Raw genomic sequence first — 21,489 nt, 5'->3', positions numbered from 1 at the left:
TGGATGGATGGATGGATGGATGGATGGATGGATGGATGGATGGATGGTTATAACAGGTGCTTACTAGTATGGCTGAAAGGGCTCCCAAATCAAACTAAAAACATCTGGTTGATGTCTTCACTCCATCACATACAAGTTGAACGACCTAAAACAAAGTATTTTATATATCAGAGCCTCAGTTTCCTCATCTGTAAAATAATTCTAATCTCAGAGTGCTGTCATGAGGGTGAAATGAGATCGTTTAATAGCACTCTACAACATATAACGGACTGTACAAATGTAGGGCATCACTATTATGTTTCATATCCATTGAGCAATTGAGTAAATGGAGCAGTTGCTCTTGATGCATAGTAGATCCTTGATAAACTTGATAAATGAAGGCAAAAATGAGTAAACCGTTAGTTACAATATGAAGCACAAGCCAAGAGAGGGAATCATAGTTTTGAGGAATAACATGAGTAATGGATTTTTAGGAAACTACTGAGGGGGGCAGTTGGAGAAAGACATGGGTGAGTCTGGTGGAGAAGGAAGGGTTAAGATTTTGGATTCGGGCAGATCTGGGTTCAAATTCCAGCTTGTCTACTTTGTCAGTCTGTAACTTTGGGCCAATCTCTTCACCTGCTTGTAATTTCTCTGCGTAGATATTAATGGCATTGGAGATGATTCTCTACTTCAGAAGACTTTGGAAAAATTACCTGAAATACAGCATGTGTAATTACCTACCCCATAACAGTCACATAGTAGATGCTCAATGAATATATGTCCCATAACAGTTCCCCTCCCTCGACATAGATTAAGGGATGGGTAGAACAGCTAAAAGAGAAAGGTCTTCCATGTTTCCAAAGAATTAAAATACCACTGCCAATAATAATAACAGCTAACATGAACTAAACTCCATCTACATGTCTGGTATTTAGCTAAGTTTCTTATATATAGTAATTATCTTAGTTATTCCATATCCCAATCCTGTAAAGTCAATTCTATTATTATTCCCATTTCACGGATAAGAAAACTAAGAGCCTGAGAGGTTAGCTAACTTGCCCAGGGTCACACAGGAGCTGAGATGAGAACTCGAGGCACCTGATGCCCCACATTGTGTTTTTATAAGGCATAAAAATAAGATGCTCAGCCTCTTAGGGGTTAACTCTCCCACAGTTAACTTTAATTGAACTCTTCCCACATATAAGGCAGTTAACATACTTTATCTGCAAACCTTCCACTATCTTGTTGGGGAGGCATTATCAACCCTGTTTTATAGATAGTAAAACTGAGGCTCAGAGAGGTGAAGCCTCTTGCCTAAGGTCACACAGCCAGGAAGCTTCAGATCTTGGATCTGCACTCAAGTTGTAGATTTCAGGGCTGGTGGCTTCACTGTACCACATTTGTGTGGAGAGAAGAGAGGACAGCACTTTGCAGGTGCCTTTCCCGGGAGACACATACTTCCTTCCCCTAGTGAGCTCTTCCAACCACGGAGACAACAGCCCCTGAGTCAAACAGCTTTTGGGGGATGCAATTGCTCTTTTTCCATTCCATCTCCCCCATTGGCTCATAGCTTCCAGAAATCTATTCTTCCTGCAACGTGCCTGTCTTGGACTTTTATGTGTGCTGCAAGTTTCCAAAATACTGATGTAAAGATGACTCATTCCTACGTTCAAAGAAGAAACTCCTCCACCCTAATCAACCTGGGAAAGACTGCAGAGTGGGAGAGCTGGAGACCTGCTTCTGGTCTTGTTCAGGCAGTGTGTGAGCCTCTCTGGGTCTCAGTGGCCCCATCTCTAAAATTGGCAGGTTTGTCCCGGAGCTAACCAAGTCCCCTTCCAGCTTTGATTCTCACTGGTCCTGCTTCTCAGATCTCTGCCTTCAGGGTTGGACTCTGCGGGACCTAGTTGGTAACATAGGCAGCTGCCTACTTGGGGTGGGTTATCTACCCCAGGGGTATTTATGTTCTCTGCTTAAAAAAAAAATCCCTCATTAAAACAGAAACACCCCCAGAAGTGGGTAACAATTCCCACCTTGACAGAACAGGTCTAGCCTTTGGGTGGCGGTGGAGGCAAGCAGACTCTGAATAGTAGGGGATGCACCTTGTGGGGCAGCCCACACTGATTTGGGGCTTTCTCTCACTCTGCTCCTACCCACAACCTTACTTGTCCTTATTATTCTTTTCAAGAACAGAAATACCTGACCCTGGATAATTGAGCTCTGGGGAAATTTCTCTCACCTCCCCTAGTTAGTTTGTTAGTGGTATCATAAAAAATGTATTGACATGACATAATGTTGACAATCAGTTCTTAAGTGAAAAAAAAAAAACTACAACTAAAAGAACCAAGTTACAGAGTAATATGTATGGTAGGAGGCCATATTTTAGAGATATATACTATTTAAATATATATTTATATGTATACATAGAAATTTTATGGGGAAACGTTCCTGGAGGAAATACGGCAAAATGCAAATGGTCCCTTTCTCTGGGAGGTAGAAAGGGATTTTTAAGATGTTCTTCCCCCAGTTCCATGATGTGTGAGTCACTGGAGTGGGAATGACATGATAGTCTGCTCACCTCTATGTCCTCAGCACCTGACACAGCACTGACATACAGAAAGTAGGTACATGAGAAATGTTTGCTGGATGGATTGAGAGGAATTTTTCCTTCACATTTTCTATAATATGCTTGCCTTGTTCTTATAAAGATAAATTTAATAAGTGCTTAATTGTTAAGTAAATCCTTTTAAAATGAACAGGAAACTGGTCTAAATGAAGTATCATTATCTATTGGAAACCTGGACCGAGAATGGGGCTGCAAGATGGAGCCTGTGGGCAGTGAGATGATGCTATTTGGGTTGATGGTCAGAGCCTGGCACATGTTTTTGGGCATCAGGGGCCTCTGTGAGAACACCTGGGCTTAGCCTCAGAGGGAGCTGCAGACAGCACATTCAGGCGTCCACATCCACACTATATTGGCACTATACCAGTCTTTCCTGGGCAGGGTAGGACAGCAGCCTCCATTCCAGAAGGTCAGAATGGTATGGAAGCCTATTGTCAATCTATCTTGGGTCACTGGTGCTAAGGAAGCCCCTTGAAGCAGAATCACTCTCCCCTCCTCTGACTTGCCCTTCCAGACCAGGCCTTCAACCCAGCCTCACGCCCTGCTTTGCCTGGCTACCTGCCCCAGAAGCCTGTGATGTCCAGGGATAAGACCACGACCTAACCCCTGGCTAGCTCAATTCAGACTAGCTCAGGGAAAATGCTCAGGTTTGAGGCCACTAGGCCCATGTTTAAGTTGGGAGCATCATTCCACTACTCTAAGCCTCAGTTTTCTCATTTGTAAAATGAAAATAATGCCATCTTCTTTGTGCAGTTGTTAAGAAGATTAAGGAAATCATGCATGTACCATGCTAGCTTTGAGCACAGAGCCCAACATGTACCAACTGGCCAATAATTAGAAGTTTCCACCATCAGGAAAGGGTATCTGGGTTCAGAACAGATTCCCTGTGTAAGAAATGGGGTGTTATACCAAGAAAAAGAGAAGACAGAAGGAATCTTCAGTCATGTATCAGTTAGGTGCTGCTGCATAACAAATACTCCCACAATTTGGCAGCCTGAAATAACAACTACTTACTATTTTTCATGGTTTCTGGGGATTCGGAATTTGGAAATAGCTCTGCTAGGTGGTGCTGGCTTGGGATCTCTCTTGAAATGGCAGTCAGATGGGGGCCAGAATGGGGATATCTTCAAAGTTTCTTCACTTCCATGCCTGGTGCCTGAGCTGGGCAGGTACAACAGCTGGTGGTTGGGACAGCAGGGATTCATGGGCATTTCTGTCTCCATGCCCTCTTTCCCCATGGTCTTCCCAGCATGGTGGCTTCAGGGCCACAAACATGTCACATGGTAGCCTCGGGGCCCAAAGATGCATGTCCTCAGGGAGAGCTGGAGCAGAAACTACAGCACCAATTCAACCTTGCCTTGAGAGTCACCCAGCAACACTCCTACAGTATTTTATTTGTGAGAAACAAGTGGCTCTTTCTCAGGGAATAAAGCTGGTATCCATGTGGGCCATTGGGTGATGGGGGTGACCCACCCAGGGGACAGAGGAACTGCAGGCTGGAGACTGTGGGCTCTAGCTCCCAGTCACAGCCCCTCCTGACTCAGTTTCCCCATCTAGAAAGCCAGAGCATGGCCTCGACAGTGTCTTGAAGGCATTGTGCCATTGGGGGTGCTGCAGTGAGGCTGACCTGAGTTTGGGTTCTGGTGCTGCTGCTTACTAATTCTGTGACCCTGGAGAAGTCATTTCACCTCTCAGTGCCTCATTGTAAAGGGGGAAAGTGGTCCCCACTGTGAAGGTGGTGAGTGTCACATGCACGTGAGATGCACAACACGTAGGAAGAAGGCTTCTAGTAGTAGGCGTCTTTGCAGCATCTGCATAATTACCAAAAAGTGTAGAAGCCTGTGACCTAGGTGGTTGTTTTATTTCACACCTAAGGCCTTCACTTTTTGTAACCTGGCCAGGTGATAGAGAACTTCTGCATTCCCCAGCCACTGTCTCCCTCTTTCCCCTACACACACACACACACTCTCTCTCTCTTCCCCATTCCTCTCTCATACACACATATGTGCACACGTTCTCACATAGACACATGCAGACGCGTGTACATACACTCATATGCATTTATACACACGTATACATGTACATGTGTGCACATATGTGCACACTTCCTCTCTCACACATGTGCATATGCACACATATCCATGCTTGTATACATATGTACATATTATCTCACATACACACTCGTATGTACATGTGCACGCATGTACACAATCACACACTTATGTATATTTGTACACACATGTACACACTCTCATAAGCACATGTACACACATACGCACATGGATAACTCCTTCACATTCCTATGTACACATACACATGTACACATACTCCATCTTTCTCATATACATATACACAACTCTATCCCTGTCACACTCATGCACACACATATGCACACTCTTACACATACACTCTCACATACGCATGTACACAAATGTACCCACACACCCTCCATCTCTCACACACATACACACTCTCCCTCCCCGTATACCTTCTCTTAGGTACACATATACATACACACTCATGTACTCTGTGCACACACTCTCTCATACACACACACACTCACATGTACACGCATATATACACACACCCTTTCACACATATACACCCACATATAAATGAACACATATAGACACTCTCTTACACTCACGTGCACAAGTACACATATACACACATAATCTCTCACACACACTTCTGCCCTACTCTGCACCCTTCTCCACCCCACTCTCTGCCCTGGAGGTCCACCTGTGCATGCATCAAGGGTTTCTTGTTGTGTTAAGCCAATAGCAAGGCCCAGCAGGTGATGAGAAAAGTAAGGTTGAGGGCTTCCTATGAGGGAAGTCCCTTGGGCAGGCTGGTCCCCACCACTGAGGTCCACAGCTCCTGTCCCCAGGTTCCCATCACTCAGCCTCCCCACCTTGTGGTTCTGGGAACCTCTCACCTCCCTTGCCCCTTTGCACTTAGAGGTAGTAACAGCTTCCTGCTATGACTAATCCCAGTGCTGCCCCTGCCCTGTGATTTCCCTACATCCTGTCCCCACATTTGTAAATAGTGTGCACACATATCCATGCTTGTATACATATGTACATACAGTCTCACAAACATACACACTCGTATGTACATGTGCACGCATGTACACAATCACACACTTTGAATTTAATATTCCTCTTCAAATTCCCCAGTCGAAAGATTCCACCTGTCTCCTGCCAGAAACTTGGCTGCCCACATTTTCTCCCTGTGCTCCTGCTTCTAACCTCACCTCGCAGAGAGACTCCCCAAAGAGCCCGTATTCCACAGCCCCCACCCCTTCCATGCCTGTGCTTTGCCTCAAAGTCCAAGCACCCTCTCTGGTTCTCTCCCGCAAGCCTCCTCCCCACCCTGCCCATTCCAGCCACACTGGAATGATCAAGGCTCCCCACCCACCCTCATCTTCATCCTCTTTGACATCTACTGGGCACTTCCTACTTGGTGCATACCATGCATTAGATCCCCCCAGCAATTCTGTAAAGCAGGCGTGATTATTGGCCTCATTTTACAGGCAAGGAAATAGCTTTGGCTTTCCAGCCTCCACACTCACACATCGAGGTTCCCTCAGAGCCAGTGTCCCCCTAGTTCATCTCAGCTTATCCAGTACCTACCCATCCTTTATGGTTCTGAGGCCACCTCCTCCAGAAGCCTTCCCATTCTGGCCTGGCCCCGGGGAACGTTTCTTTCCCTGAACTCTAGCCATGCACAGTTGCTTTACTCCTCTGTTGGGCATCCCTTTGGGGTTGCTGTCAGGAACAGTTGTGGACTGTCCATTTCACCATACTGTGGTATTGGGTAAGCATAGAAGCCAGGCTGGGATCAGGCAGTGATCAGAGAAGGCCTCCCGGGGGAGGTGATGGAGAAACTGAGAGCTGAACAACCGCAATAGACAGTCAGGGAAAGACAAGGTAATAGAGTTGCCTGCAGGAGAATCAGCGTGTTCAAAGGCCCTGAGGCAGAAGAGGCCATGTCAGTCACACTTACGGGAGTTATCTGTCATTTATCACAACCACCAAGGCGTTCCCTCATCACTACCTGGCCCCAGCCTGGCGTCTGTGCTTACCCAATGCCACTGTGTGGATAAATTCTGTCTCCTCTTCTCTGGGAGACACTTGGCAGTGTCTGGAGGTGTTTCAGATGATTGCAAGTGTGTGTATTGGGGTAGGGGTGCTACTGGCATCTAACAGTTGAGGGCAAAGATGCCATTAGGCATCCTACAATGTACAAGACAGCCCCCGCCACAAAGAATCACCCAGCCCAAATGTCAATAGTGCCAAGATTGAGAAGCTCCAGTATACCAGCAGCATTAGCATTGCCTGGGAACTTGTTAAAAATGCAAGCTATCTGGCCCCATTCCAGATCTGTTGAATCAGAAACTCTGAGGGGTAGAAGTCCTTATTGTAACAAGCCCTCCGGGAGATTCTGAGTCTAGCTCCAGTGTAAGAACCACTGGTACAGCCACAGCAGTGGTTCTCAGTCCTGGCTTCCCATTGGAATCACCTGGGAGTTTCCACAGCATACAACAGCAAGCCTCTATCCCAGAAACCCACTTTAGGAGTCCAGGAGCCCAGGCATGGGCATCTTTTGAAAGTTTCTAGTTGTTTGTAATAGGCAGTCAGTGGTGAAAACTACCAAGCTAAAATAGCGAGACCAAACACAGGGAGAAGAGAGAGGCTACAAGGACCAGACCGACAGAGAGGGCCTTCAATTGCATGCTCTAAGGAGTACTGACTTTATTGGGAGGGCATGGAAGTGTTCGTTGCAAGGAAGTGGCACTCTCAGTTTAGAAAGATTTCTGACTGCAGGGAGGAGGCTGGACAGAAGAGGTAGAGGCTGATGGCAAGGAGACCAGTGAGGAAGTCGAGAGGGGATGGTAGACCAAACCACAGTTATGCCCCTAAAAAGAGATGTTTGGTACCTGTGAAAGCGGCCTTATTTGGAAACAGGATACCTGTAGATGCAACCAATTTAAGATGAGGTCATACTGGATGAGGATGGGCCCTAAATCCAATGACTGATGTTCTTATAAGGAGATGGAGATTTGTAGATGTACAAAGGCACAGACATACACAGAAGAAACCCCCGTAAGGACAGAGGCAGAATTTGACGTGATGCTGGTGAAAGCCAAGGAAAGCCAAGCATTGCCAGCAACCACTGGAAGCCAGGAAAGGCAAGGAAGTTTCTTCCGTAGAGCTCATAGAGGGAGTATGGTGCTGTCAACACCTTGATTTTGAATGTCTGGCTTCTAGAACTGTGAGATAATAAAGTTTTACTATTTTAAGCCACCCTGTTTATGGTACTTTGTTACAGCAGCCCTGGAAACTGATACAGAGAAGAATTTGCCCAAAGCCCCGACCGATGACCCAGGAGGATCAGGCCCTGGACATTCCCAGCCAGCTACTGTTCCCAAGGGCTGCTATGGGCCAGGTGGCTGGTGGGTGGCAGCCAAGGTTCACACAGGCTGCCAAGCACAACTGGGGTTTGGCAGGGCAGGTGGGGAGCAATGAGGAGTCAGAGTGAGATGGACAGAACCGGGGCCTGGAAGGAGAAAGTGTTGGTGTCCTGCACATCTGAGGAGCTGAGGGAGACAGTGTCACCCAGTGTGGAATGGCCATCCTCAATCTGGGCATGACTCTCACAGCCAAAGTGAGTGTTGCCTGCTGAATGCCTTCCTGTTTCTTTTCCCTAAGACGGGTGACATGAGAAGCCTCAGCAAAGACGTATCAAGGTGTCATCCAGCCTCCACGGCCTTGTGCCAGGGGCACTGCAGTGGCTTCCTAACTGATCCCCTGTTCTTTCTCCATGCTATGCATTCTCCAGAAGCAGAAGTAGTCCTTTCAAAATCTAAGTCCAATCTTGGCATTCTTCTACTCAAGCCTCCCATGACTTTCATCCCACTAAAAGTAAAAACCAAAGTCCTTATGATGTCCCACAAGACTCTGCACAGCCTAGGTCCATGTGAACTCACTGATTTCATCTCCTGTATCCACTCACTCTGCCCCAGGCAAATCAACTCCCTCACTTTTGTTGTTTCTTGAACAGGTGCATGCCCACCTCAGGGACTTTGCACCTCTGCCTGAAATGCCTTTCCCACAGATACTGGGACATATTATATCCATGACTTCTTCAAGTCTGTTTGAATGGCATCTTTCTCAATGAGTCCTCCCTTGGCCACCATACTGAAAAGGACAACCCTTTGCTCCATCACAATGACCCCCTCAGCATGCTCTTTTTTCGATGGTGAGATTAATTTTCAGACCTTGTGTTTCATATTTCTCTCCTCCCACTGGAATGAAAACTCTTGAGGACAGGGTTTTAGTAACTGGCATGCCCAAGTGCCTAGTACAGTGTCTGGCACATAGAAACACCCAATAAAGTTCGTTGGTTGAATGAATGCTCAAACCCAACATTTATTGGAGACTCACTGCATGCCAGGCTCTGAGTGGAGAACTCCACATCCATTATCTCACTTGGTCTTCCAAAATCTAGGAAGATGATGAAAGGAAGTCATCACCCCTTTCATTTGATTGAGATGAGGAAGACGAGGCTGGGAGAGGTGAGGTGACTTAGCCAAGGTCACTCATCTGGCCAGAGTAAGGTCACCATCTGCACTGACTAGAAAATGGGCATAAGAACAGGTGAATCTGGCCCCTTCTGTGCAACTGGCTTAGGGCCGTAGCTGATTCTGAGTCTGAATCTGTCTCATCTCATTTAATTAACTAATATTGGTTGAGCACCTACTACATGACAGAAATGTGTGCTAGAGACTTTAAATGAGCGGGAGATGGAATCCCTTCTCTCTTGCTCTTACAGCCTTGTGGAGTGGGATGCTGCTCAGAGTCCCTGTGTAAGATGATGATGATGATGTTGATGATGATGATATGGTGATAATGATGGTGATGATAATCACAAAGTTGATGATGGTGGTGATGATGATGGTGGTGATGATGATGGTGATGGTGACAATGATGATGGTGATGGTGATGATGATATGGTGATGATGATGGTGATGGTGATGGTGATGATGGTGGTGATGGTGATGATGATGATAATGGGGATGGTGATCATGATGATGGTGGTGTTAATGGCAATGGTGATGGTGATGATGGTGGTGATGGTGATGATGATGGTGATAGTGATGGTGATGGTGATGATATGGTGATGATGATGGCAATGGTGATGATGGTGGTGATGATAATGATGATGGTGATGATGATGGTGATGATATGGTGATGATGATGGCGACGATGATGATGGTGGTGATGGTGATGATGATGGTGATGATGATGGCGATGGTGATTATGATGGTGACGGTGATGATGATGATGATGGTGGTGATCATGATGATGGTGGTGTTGATGATGGTGGTGGTGGTGACAACTAATTTTTATTGAGTGCTTACCATAGTGTCCAGCCCCATGTGAGGCTTTATCTGCCCTCACTTAATTCTTCCAATTCCCTTTGATGTGGGCACTATTCTTATCCCAACTGAACAGTTGAGGAAAACAAGGCAAAGCAAGGGGTAGGATTTTGCCCAATGCCACCCAGCTCATAAGTGGGAGGTAGAGCCAGGAACCCTACACAGGCAGTTTAACTACAGGACCCCCTCCTCCATTCAGCCTACCCTTTTCCCTGAGGTGTGTGTGTGTGTGAATGCACAAAGCACACAGTCCAACCCACTGTGGAAGTTATTTGCAGTGATAAATAACACATGTAACAGAAGTTTATACAAATCGTTAGTGGAGGATTTACGTGGTGAAGGCTGGGGAGCAATGGCCTGTGACTGGTACCTGTAGCTGTTAGCACTCTGCAGAATGATGGTGTTGCTTCCCCACCGCAGCCTGCAGCTCTCCTCATGGGTGCTGGTAGTCCAGCACAGCTTGAGGTCAACAGCCATTTACTCTGAGACTCCAGACACCATGATCCCCTGATGGGCTATCACGGACCCCACCACGGGGTAGCAGGAGTGGCAAACCCCCTCAAGGCAATGCCAACCAAATGTTAAGGTGGTGGGAGTGGAAGATGAAGCACAGGAATCTGAGTCAGACATTCATTCATTCACTGATCAGACACTTACTGAGCACCTACTATGTGCCACGCAGTAAGCCAACAAATGAGCAGAGCACGGCAAGCTGAGCTGGTGCCTTTGCGGGAAGTTTACTGGAAGAGAATAGATTAAAATTTAATAATACAATAGAAGGAAACACTGTTGTATGAGCATATACAATACACAGACCTGACCCAGACAACTGGAGATATAGATGGGGATGGGAGAGACTTGCATAAAAAAGTGATGCTTGACCTGAGGTTTGGGAGAGCAGAAGGTGAAAAGTATCTGAATAGGCAAAGGGAGTATATCATATGCAAAGGTTCCAAGTTGCCAAGAGATGACTTGTATACCTGAAGCTCAGAGACTGAGCAAAAAGAAGGGTAGAGAGATGGGTTTGGAGAGATAAGCAGGAGGAAGCTCTCACGGGGCATTGTGGCCATTGTGGATGATGCTATAGGTTTAGCCCTAGAATCAGTGCAAGAGAAAGGTATGCACTAACTCGATCACATCAGACCTGTACGTTTTGAAACCCCTTTGCTGTGGAGTGAAGGACCAATAGGTGGGGTGGCCAACATGGACTCAATGAAACCATTAAGGAGACTCATCCGGTCACCGCGTAGGAGGCATTAGCGGCTTGGCCAAATCTTTGGGGAATTTGGTTCAAATTCCAGTTCTGACATTTACAGGCTCAGTGACCTTTGGCAAATGACTTTCTCTCCCTGAGGCTCAGTGTTATCATCTGTAAAATGAGGATGATACTACTTGCCATGCAAGGCATTGAGAAAGTGCTGTAAGATAGTAACTCTCATAGCCCAGCTGGGGAAAGGAAATCAGAAGGAGCTGCCGCAGACTGCAGTTAAATTCTGCACCTCCTCCCCCCATCCTTCTACTATCTGATCGTGGAATAACCTAACTCTCCCCTTGTATTTGTTTCCTTTCTAAGAGATCTACAGGAGACACCATCACCTCAGAAGAAGGTCTTGTTTTCTGGTTTTTTTTGTTTTTTTGTTTTTATGTGTGTGTGTGTGAGAGAGACAGGGTCTCACTCTGTCACCCAGACTGGAGTACAGTGGTGCCATCTCTGCTCACCGCAACCTCCGCTTCCCAGGCTCAAGCGATTCTCCTGCCTCAGTCTCCCAAGTAGCTGGGATTACAGGCACCTGCCACCACATCCAGCTAATTTTTGTATTTTTAGTAGAGGCAGGGTTTCACCCTGTTGGTCAGGCTGGTCTTGAACTCCTGACCTCAAATGATCCACCCGCCTGGGCCTCCTAAAGTGCTGGTATTACAGGCGTGAGCCACCGCGCCTGGCCAACCAGATGTTTCTTAAGAGTCATCCCAGCTCTGAGGTTTGACCACTCCTTGGCTTGACATTCAAGGCTTTCCACAATCCAGTCCCAGCTACCAACCCCCTGGGGGGCCATCTTCCCACTGTGAGCAAGGACAGTAGAGCGGAGATGGAAGGATAGTCTTTGAACCCAAAGAGTTTAAAGATTGTCATATTCCTTGCTATATCCATGACACCTGACACAACATAGGTGCTCGATTTCTGGTGTTGGACTGAAATAACACAATAAAATCCGGGGCTTCCTGGACAAGTGTATCTTAACGGAGTTAGTAGCATCTCCTAAGGGGAATTTTAGGAACATAGGATGTGAAGCTTTTTTCTATTATCTTATCCCAGTGGTTCTCAACAAGTGGATATTTTGCACCCTCAGAGACATTGGCAATATCTAGAGATATTTTTGATTGTCACAACTTAAGGGAGAGATGTTTCTGGTATCACAGAAACCAGGGATGCTGCTAAACATCCCCCAATGCACAGGAAAGCCCCCTACAACAAAGACTTAATCTGATCCAAGATGTCAACGGTACTAAGGTTGAGAAGATCCGTCCTAGTAATTGGGGAGAATTACATCAGCAATGCAGGACATGCAACTCCCAAGACAGTCCCACACCAAGAAGAATGGCCCCAAGTGCCTCAGGAATTTTGAGTGCCCTTCTGGGCATTCTTGTAGATATAATTCCTGCTTAACAATTATCTGAGCCTAGAATTTAAATCCATCTTACATACAACTAAGTGTTCTGGCACAGGTTTGGTTTACATGGGATTGTCCTTGAATGTAGTTGCAGTGTAAACTGGGGGAAGGGAATACTTTGTTTTACCCAAAACCCCATTGAGAGTTGTTTTTCACTTTGGAAAATCCAAGCATTGACCTCAATGTTGATCGTGGAATGTGAATTGCTGCCTGCACGTCTGTGTCAGTCGACTTTTGCAGTCCTATTCACAGTGACACTACCCATATATGTGAATATACCAATTTAGTTCTTATTTCAAAATGTCAAAAATAGAGAAAAAAAAGTTGACAATATTCAATTGAATATTTGTCTGAAATTTCAACTTACTCATTATAAGTAGACACAAGCATCAGACCACTTCATTTTGCTTCCTGGCATATAGTGGTTTTTGATAATTTACATATTAAAATAGATATCATTTTATTATAAATTGCTTTCATTTTATTCCTCCTTTACAGTACAGTTAGGGCATTATATCAACTCTTTTGAAATTACGTGTGTATGTAGATGAAATGTATGATTTTCAATTCAGAATAGTGAAGTGGAGGTTATAATGTGTATAACGAAAAGAGTATGTGTGGTCTGGTAAGGCAGAGTTTCACTGTCTAATTCCCAAATTGATAGGTCAACATTGATATTGAAGTCGTAGAAGTCAGAGACTCTAGGCATACTGCAGTTCACACTCAATAAAGAATCTCCCTGCATCACACATACATTTTAAATGTTCTATAGAACATTCATGAAGGTAAACCTTTGTTTGTAAACGCCTGAGTCTAGCTATTTTATCAGTCAGTGTTTGCTGTGTAACAAGTAATCCAAAAAATCTCAATGACTGGCAAAAAGCATTTATTTTTCTTACTCACAAGCCCTACAGATTGACTGCATTTGACTCTAGGCTGCTTCTTCCATAGACCAGCATCTACCTGGGACATACTGTTCTCATGCAAATAACAGGAGTGCAAGAAGCCAAGGCAAACCACATAGTATATATAAATCTTCCCTTTGCATTATGTCTGCTCAGGGACCATTGGTCAAATTAAGTCACATGACCAAGTCCAGTAACAACTGGATGAGGAAATAAGCCCCACCTCTAGTGGGAGGGGCCTCAAAGTCACATGGCAAAAGGCAGAGGTACATGGAAGCTTGAAACACTGGGAACAAAACTCAATAATCCAACCTAACTCTGTTTTATATCTAAACACAAATTAACTGTCACTGTTATTAGTTTACATGCTTAGCAAAAGTTTGTTGGATAAGTGCTTTCACCACAGAGTGTAAAAATAGCACAAAACTTTGAAGGGGGAAAGATGAGGGCTGGTAATCCACTTGTTCCAATCTTCATATTGAAAACCCACTATATGTCAGACTCCATATCTGAGCTGTTTTTGTCCTCACAACAACTTGAAGAAGCAGAAATGATTGTCTTCATTTTCACAGATGAGGAAATGGAGGCTCAGACAGGTTAAGAAAGTCACTCAATGTCACACAGCTCATTAATGTCGGAGCCAGCATTCAAACTTACGCATGCATGACTCCAAAGCCTGCATGCTTTCTATTTCATCAGGACATCGTTCTGTGGATTAGGAGAACCAACCCAAACCCAGTTTCTCCCAGAAACCCCTAGATATTGGACGTAGGCTTTAACACTGGCCTAAGTCATTTCTAGTCGTGGAAGGCAAGTTGAGTCACTGGGAGGGACATGTGACATTTATTTAGTTACATATCTCTGGTGGGAGGTTTCGACGACCATTAATGTAGTGTGTCTGCATGGCTAGTTTACATGCTACTTCTTGTTATTGCTGTCTCTATTCCATGGCCCTCACACTCAATTTCAATTCAAAGTTTGGCAGTCAAGGTGTCAGGGCTAAAAAATGGAATGGCCTCCCTCTGAAATGAAATAATTTTGTTGTTCAGTTCCGAGCGATTTTGTAATTTCATGCTTGTGTATGATAATTTTATGCTGTCCTGCCTCACGTAACTCAGTTCTGGCAGATCCTGACAGGTGATAAATACAATCTTTTCCGCCCCGCATGCGACAGGCCAGTGCGAGGGGGGAGGAAAAAAATGGCAATTTCACATCTGAAGCCAGTGCACAACTGGAGTCAGCAGCAGCCCCATTCTTTCATAATTTCACGCCTGGATTCCAGCCGGCGCCACCTCTGTTGTGGCTGAAGGACCCACGGGTCAAAGAAGCCTTCCTGAAAATAGAATGGTGTTGGCAAGGGCCATGGAATTGGAGGGTAAGGAGGGGAAGGGGAGAAAGTTATGACTTTGGGCCCGCCCTGGGCTGGCGCACTGTGGGCTGGCAATCTTCAATTTATGGTGCCGCTTCTCACCCACACACTGTCCTCTGAGTGCTCTTATTAAATGGTAGCCTTTTGGAGGCATGATTTTTACAAATCTGTTAAATCTTTGAAGGACAGTCATTTCCAATAAAAAGAGGGAATGGGAAGAAAAGAGGGAGGAGAGAGGCAAGAAGGGGAAGATAGAGAAAGGGAGAGGGCAAGAGTGAGATAGAAAGAGGAGAGAGAGACCAGGAGATGAGTCCTTAACATTTATCAGCAAGCACTGCATTTTTATAACTGCTCCCTGGTATTGTTCCCGAAAAAAAAAAAAAAAAAAAAAAAAAAGTTCCTCTTTCTGAGAATGAATGAGTCAAAAATTATGAGAGAAATGTCGATGATACAGAAGGATGTAATGGTGGCTGCTGAAATGGAAGTAGGGGCAAGGACATTAGGATTGACAACGAGGAAGATCAGTGTCCTCTTTACTGTCATGGCCAACTTAAAGGGCACTCCATGCCCTCCCATCCTGCCCCCACTCTGCCTTTTCCAGGGAGGCTATTTTCTTGCTAAAGGGAGGGCAAGGGAATATTTTGGTTTAAGCTGGAAGAAGCTCAAGAGAAGACTCATCAGTATTAACAACAATTAATAATAACTACAATTTATTGTGCACCAACTGTGTGCCAGGAAATATCCCCAATAGTCTGCATGCTGGATTTCTCTCAATTTTTCGATGCCTCTCAATAATAAAGTCTACAAGATGCCCACTTTATAGATGAGAAAAGTGGGATTCAAAAGTCTAACCAAGTTGGCTAAGGTCACAGCATTCGTTTCTTAGGGCTGCCAAAGCAAATTATTAGGTTGGCACAAAAGCAACTGCGGTTTTAATGGCAAAAACCACAGCTGCTTTTGCACCAACCTAATACTACAAACTAGGTGGCTTAAAACAACAGAAATTTACTCTCTCATGGTTCTGAAGGCTAGAAGTTGGAAATCAGGAAGTTAGCAGGGTTGGCTCCTTCTGGAGGCTCTGAGAGAGAATCTGTACCATGTCTCTCTCCTAGCTTCTGGAGGGGGCAGCAGTCCTTGGCTTGCAGGCTCGTTACCCCAGTCTCTGTTTCCATCTTCACATATAACATTCTCCTCTGGGTCACTGTCTTCCCTTCTTCCTTTCTCTTCTAAGTGTAGGGGGAAAAGGGAAAATTTCCTCTTCGCCCTCTGAAACTTCCCTGAAAGTTAACTGACAAAAGCCAGATGAATAGAAGAAAAGGCATGTGAAATTTATTTTAATGCACAAAACACAGGAGAATCACAAGACAATGATTCCCCAATAACCTAATGAGGTAGGGAAGCTTATGTATCCTGTTTCACAGGGGCAGAGGGAGTTAGGGAATGTCTATAATACTTTCAAGGGTCAGCTAGTGATTATTAGGGGTAAGGAAGGGACAGAAATTAACTTGTAAATTTGAATAAGCCCTAGAGACAGACGTTATCTTGTGAAAAAGTCCCTCCAGGTATGATTGCACTCCTCGGTCTTCTTTTCTGAGATAGATAATGAGATTTCAGAAAGGGGAGGAAGGCAATTGTGTTTCTTTTGGAAAGAAGCTTTTTCAGACAGATAAGGAAATTCCAGAGAGAGTCCCTTCCTGGGCTTGGGGTAGGAGAGAAAAGAAAAGGCGGGAGGGACTTCGATTCTGACTTTGATTCTCTGTGTGTCAAAGCACCAGTCTTTGGGGTGTGGCCTTCTGAGCCCCAACGTAAATTTAGATTTAGGGTTTATTTTAATCCAGGATAATATCATTGGGAGATTCTTACCTTAATTACATCTGCAAATGCTCTATTCCAAATAACGTCCCGTTCTGAGGTTATAGGAACACATATATTTTAGGCGGGCCATTCAACCTCTTACAGTCACACAGTTCTGAAGTGGCAGAGCTACCGTGCTTACTTAATCACTAGGCCAGGGGGCTCCAATCTTTTGGCTTCCCTGAACCACATTGGAAGAAGAAGAATTATCTTGAGCTACACTAAAAATACACTACACTAATGATGGCTGATTACAAAAAAAAATTATTAAAAAAATCTATAATGTTTTAAGAAGGTTTACAAATTTGTATTGGGCCACATTCAAAGCCGACCTGGGCCACATGTAGCCTACAAGCCATGGGTTGGACAAGCTTGCAATAGACTCAACTGCCTTCCATCTTGAGCTTTTCATACTCAAGGGCACAGTGAGTTGCTGGTTTCACCACTAGGAGGGGACAGGTTGGAGAGGAGACAGATTTAAAAGAAGTGTGCTTGACTTCCGAATTCTTTGTCCACTTTGAGGAGGCATAGCACATTTCTTCCCTTTATGGACATCTAGGTTGGACTTTGAATTTTTAAAGTCACTTTATTAATATGATTTCCATGCACTTTAGAGTGGAGAGAGGTCTTCAAGGTCTTATAGATGCGAGGACCATGTCTATGGAATCAAACGTTGGGTCATCTTCAGGATCAACACAAGGACACTGACACTGGATGTGTACTGAGATTGTTTTATGGCTCCTCATGAAGCTCCATCCACTAACCCTCCAAATACCCTAATGACACCATTATCCCATTTGACACAGGAGAAAAACCAAAGTCCCTTGCTCAGGGGCACATAGGTGGTAAGAAAGCAGACAATAGATTTGACCTAAGTTAGTTCAACTCCAAAGGCTGGGCTCTTTTTGCCCCCGCTAGACTGAAGTCATTTTCTCGAACTCAGAGCTTCCTCAGCACATAGGGGTCACTATGCTCTCAGAAAATCCACCTGCACCTCCCCTTCATATCATGGGTTATTGAAACCTGTGGGAACATTTCCACATCCACACTTTTACCTAGGCCCTTGGATCATTAACCCCCTTCATAATGATGCAGGTTATTAGGGCAGCATTTCTCTATGCTCATAACAAAAAATGAAAGCTTGAAGACTGGAGTTGGGGAGATAGCAGTGGGCAGACCAGATGTGATCCCTGCCTTCATGGAGCTTGTAGTCCAGTAAGTAAGACAGAAGATAAAAAAGTAAACAAAATATAGGCCGGGTGCGGTGGCACAAACCTGTAATCCCAGTACTTTGTGAGGCTGAGGTGGGCGGATCATGAGGTCAAGAGTTTGAGATCAGTCTGGCCATCATGGTGAAACAAGGTCTTCACTAAATATACAAAAATTAGCCAGGCATGGTGGTGGTGCGTGCCTGTAGTCCCACCTACTCGTGAGGCTGAGGCAGGAGAATCGCTTGAACCTGGGAGGGCGGAGGTTGCAGTGAGCCAAAATCGGGCCACTGCACTCCAGCCTGGGTGAGAGAGCGAGACTCCGTCTCAAAAAAATAATAATAAAATAAACAAAATATAGCTGTAAATAGTTCTAAATATTATAAAAGATTCATGGACTGGTTGCTACTATAAGGAACATACTTGAAGGGGCATGATGGTGAAGCTGAGATTTGAAAGATGAGTGATGGTCACAGTTTAGGAGGGGAGGGCATCCCCTCCCAGAATAAGTAGCATTTCGGAAGGTCCTGGGGTAGGAACGGTCTTGATATGTTCAAGGAAATAAAAGAATACTCGGGTACTGGGGCACAGGAAGCAAGGGGAAGTGGAAACAGAATGATGTTAGAAGTTCAGTGATAAGAAGAACTGGTCTTTGGGTCAGGGGCAGGATTTGGTATTCCATCCACAGGAAGCCATTGAAGCATTTTAACAGGTGGAAGACAGGATCCTGGTTATGTTGTTTTAGAGGAGAGTTCCACTGTGCTGGTAGAGAAAAGGCAGGGGCAGGAGGCAGGAATAGAATAAGCACAGAGATCCGGTGGGAGACTCACTGCCTCCCAGGAGTGAAATGATAGTGGCTTGGGCTGGAGTGGAGCGACACAGATAGTAGGTTGGGCTCAGACCCTAGAGATATCCAGAGATGAATCTGGAGACAGAACTGACAGGACCTGCTGATGGATTCATTAGATGTTCCAAGGAGGGGGAATACTTCACATGAAAGTCCTCTTTTATACTCCTGGGTTTTCTTAGAAAACATCAGGAGTTTTTTTTCCCAGCTACTAGAATTTCCATAAGAAATTCTCCACTCCAAGACAACATGCTGATGTGTCAGGAAAGTTTTGTAAGTGATTCACAGCAAACACACAACTCCAGCACCAGCCTAAAAGCAAGAGTGGTAGGTTCCTGGTGGCTCACTTCCCAGTGCCAGGTGGACCCTCAAAGCAGGCCAGAGAGGTGGCCTTATATCACCCAGAGCCTCCAGCAGGAAGTGCCATCTTAGAAATTTGCCTTCAGAGGTCTGGGCACATTTCCTACAAACTAGCCTTACTTTCTCCTTTGAGGACGGACTCAAATAAATTGTTCCTTGTCAGCTTGTTTTCGGGACTGTCAGCCTCTGCAGGATTAAAGGCTTCTGCAGAAAGCCCCCAGTTTCATTTTGTGATCAGAAGTGGGCTTGTTCTTCCTCCAGGGCTCTGGGCATTGGTAGGTATGTCAGCCATGAGGTCCCATGCCATCATGGGGTCACTCAGAGTCAGGCAATCTTGAGTGTCTGGCTTGGAGAAGTAATTAAAGATATGGGGAAACCAAGCCCCAAGGTGATCCAAAAATTTGCCCAAAGTTCTGCAACAGCTGTAGCTCCTTCGTGGAAAGGACGTGGTGACATCTGCCTTGGGAAACAACAGGAAGAAAGGTTTCCTAGAGAGCCTACCGGTGTGTAAACAATAATGGCATCTGGTCTTCGTTATCAATGCATCCTTAGATCATAATACAGGGGGCTGCAGGGAGTAGGTTCTGTCAGTATTTGTTGGAGGAAATCTTAACATTTACTGAGGACTTACTCATGGGTGTCAGGTCTTCATTCCACTTTCGTTTGTTTGTTTGTTTGTTTGTTTGTTTGTTTGTTTGTTTGTTTGAGACAGAGTCTCACTCTGTCATCCAGGCTGGAGTGCAGTGGCTTGATCTCGGCTCACTGCAACTCTCCGCCTCCCAGGTTCAAGCGATTCTCCTGCCTCAGCCTCCCAAGTAGCCAGGACAACAGGCACGCGCCACCAAGCCTGGCTAATTTTTGTATTTTCAGTAGAGACGGGGTTTCACCATGTTGGCTATGCTGGTCTTGAACTCCTGACCTCGTGATCCACCCACCTCGGCCTCCCAAAGTGCTGGGATCACAGGCGTGAGTTCATTCCACTTTTTAGTTAATTGTATCTGAGGAGAAAGAAAGGAGTGAGTAGAACTGGGATGTGAACCCCATCCGCTTGGCCCCAGAGTCAGTGTTCACACTGCCACCACCTCACCAGGAAGCAGAGCTCACTCACAAATCTACAATACATTCCATAGTTATCTCACCCAATACGAAGGTAAGGTAACCATATTCTGTGTTCCAGCCCAGTGATCACCATGATGAGCGGCAGGGCCACATGGCCATCCAGCCCTGCAGTCAAGGCATGAGGCTTCACTTTACCATGGGACTTTTTTCTGGGGCCTCAGTTTCTCTATCCAGAAATATGAGAGAGACAAAACAGTTGTCTTGCCACATAAATGTGCTTTACATATAAAAGGACCATAGAGAAGAAAAATGTTTTACCAACTGGAAAGTGCTTATGTACATGGGCAGAATCTGATTATTTTAAAGGCTCTTTTGCATCTCAAAGCCCTTATCTATGCTGTTCCCCGTATGTGCGCCCTACCCCAACCCCTTCACCCGGGAAACTCTGACCCCTTCCTGAAACTTTCAAACTGACTCAAAATCTCTACTGGGGACTTTTATTGCACTGTTTCTCCCTCCAAACTGACATCATTTTTCTAATAACTTGATCATTATCTGAATTCCCATGACACGATGAGCTTGGCAAGGCCAAGATCACGTCAGGTTCAGTCTACTCCATATACTCATCTTGTCATTAATTAATTGTGTGTTGAGCAGATACTCATCAGGAGTGGAAGATACAGTAATCACAGAACAAAATTCCTGACTTCATGGAGCTGGCATGTGGGATGACAAAAAATAAACAGTAAAATACAGTGTACTGGCAGGGCGTGATAAATGCTATGGAGAAAAATAAAGCCGAATAACATAAATCTTTATTGACTGGCAAATGATCACAATGATCTGCTTGCTCATTCAGCAGTCTTACTGGTCTGCAAGATCCTCCAAGGCAGAGACTGTGTTTGGCTTGTTCATTTCTGTAACCCTGATGACTAGTAGCACAGTGCCTAGTACCTAGAAGTTATTCAATAAATACTTGATGATTTAATGAATAAATGAATAAATGAAAAATGAAGCAGCCAATCAATCAAATAGATGAATAAATAGAAAGATGGGTGGATGGATGAACGGAGGGATAGATGGGTGGATGGAGGAATACATGGATGGGTGGATGGATGGATAGATGGATGGATGGATGGATGGATGGATGGATGGATGGATGGATGGATGGA

Source organism: Piliocolobus tephrosceles, chromosome 19 (assembly GCF_002776525.5).
Source record: "Piliocolobus tephrosceles isolate RC106 chromosome 19, ASM277652v3, whole genome shotgun sequence".
Classification (NCBI taxonomy): Eukaryota; Metazoa; Chordata; class Mammalia; order Primates; family Cercopithecidae; genus Piliocolobus; species Piliocolobus tephrosceles.
Note: the sequence above shows the minus strand (reverse complement) of the source record.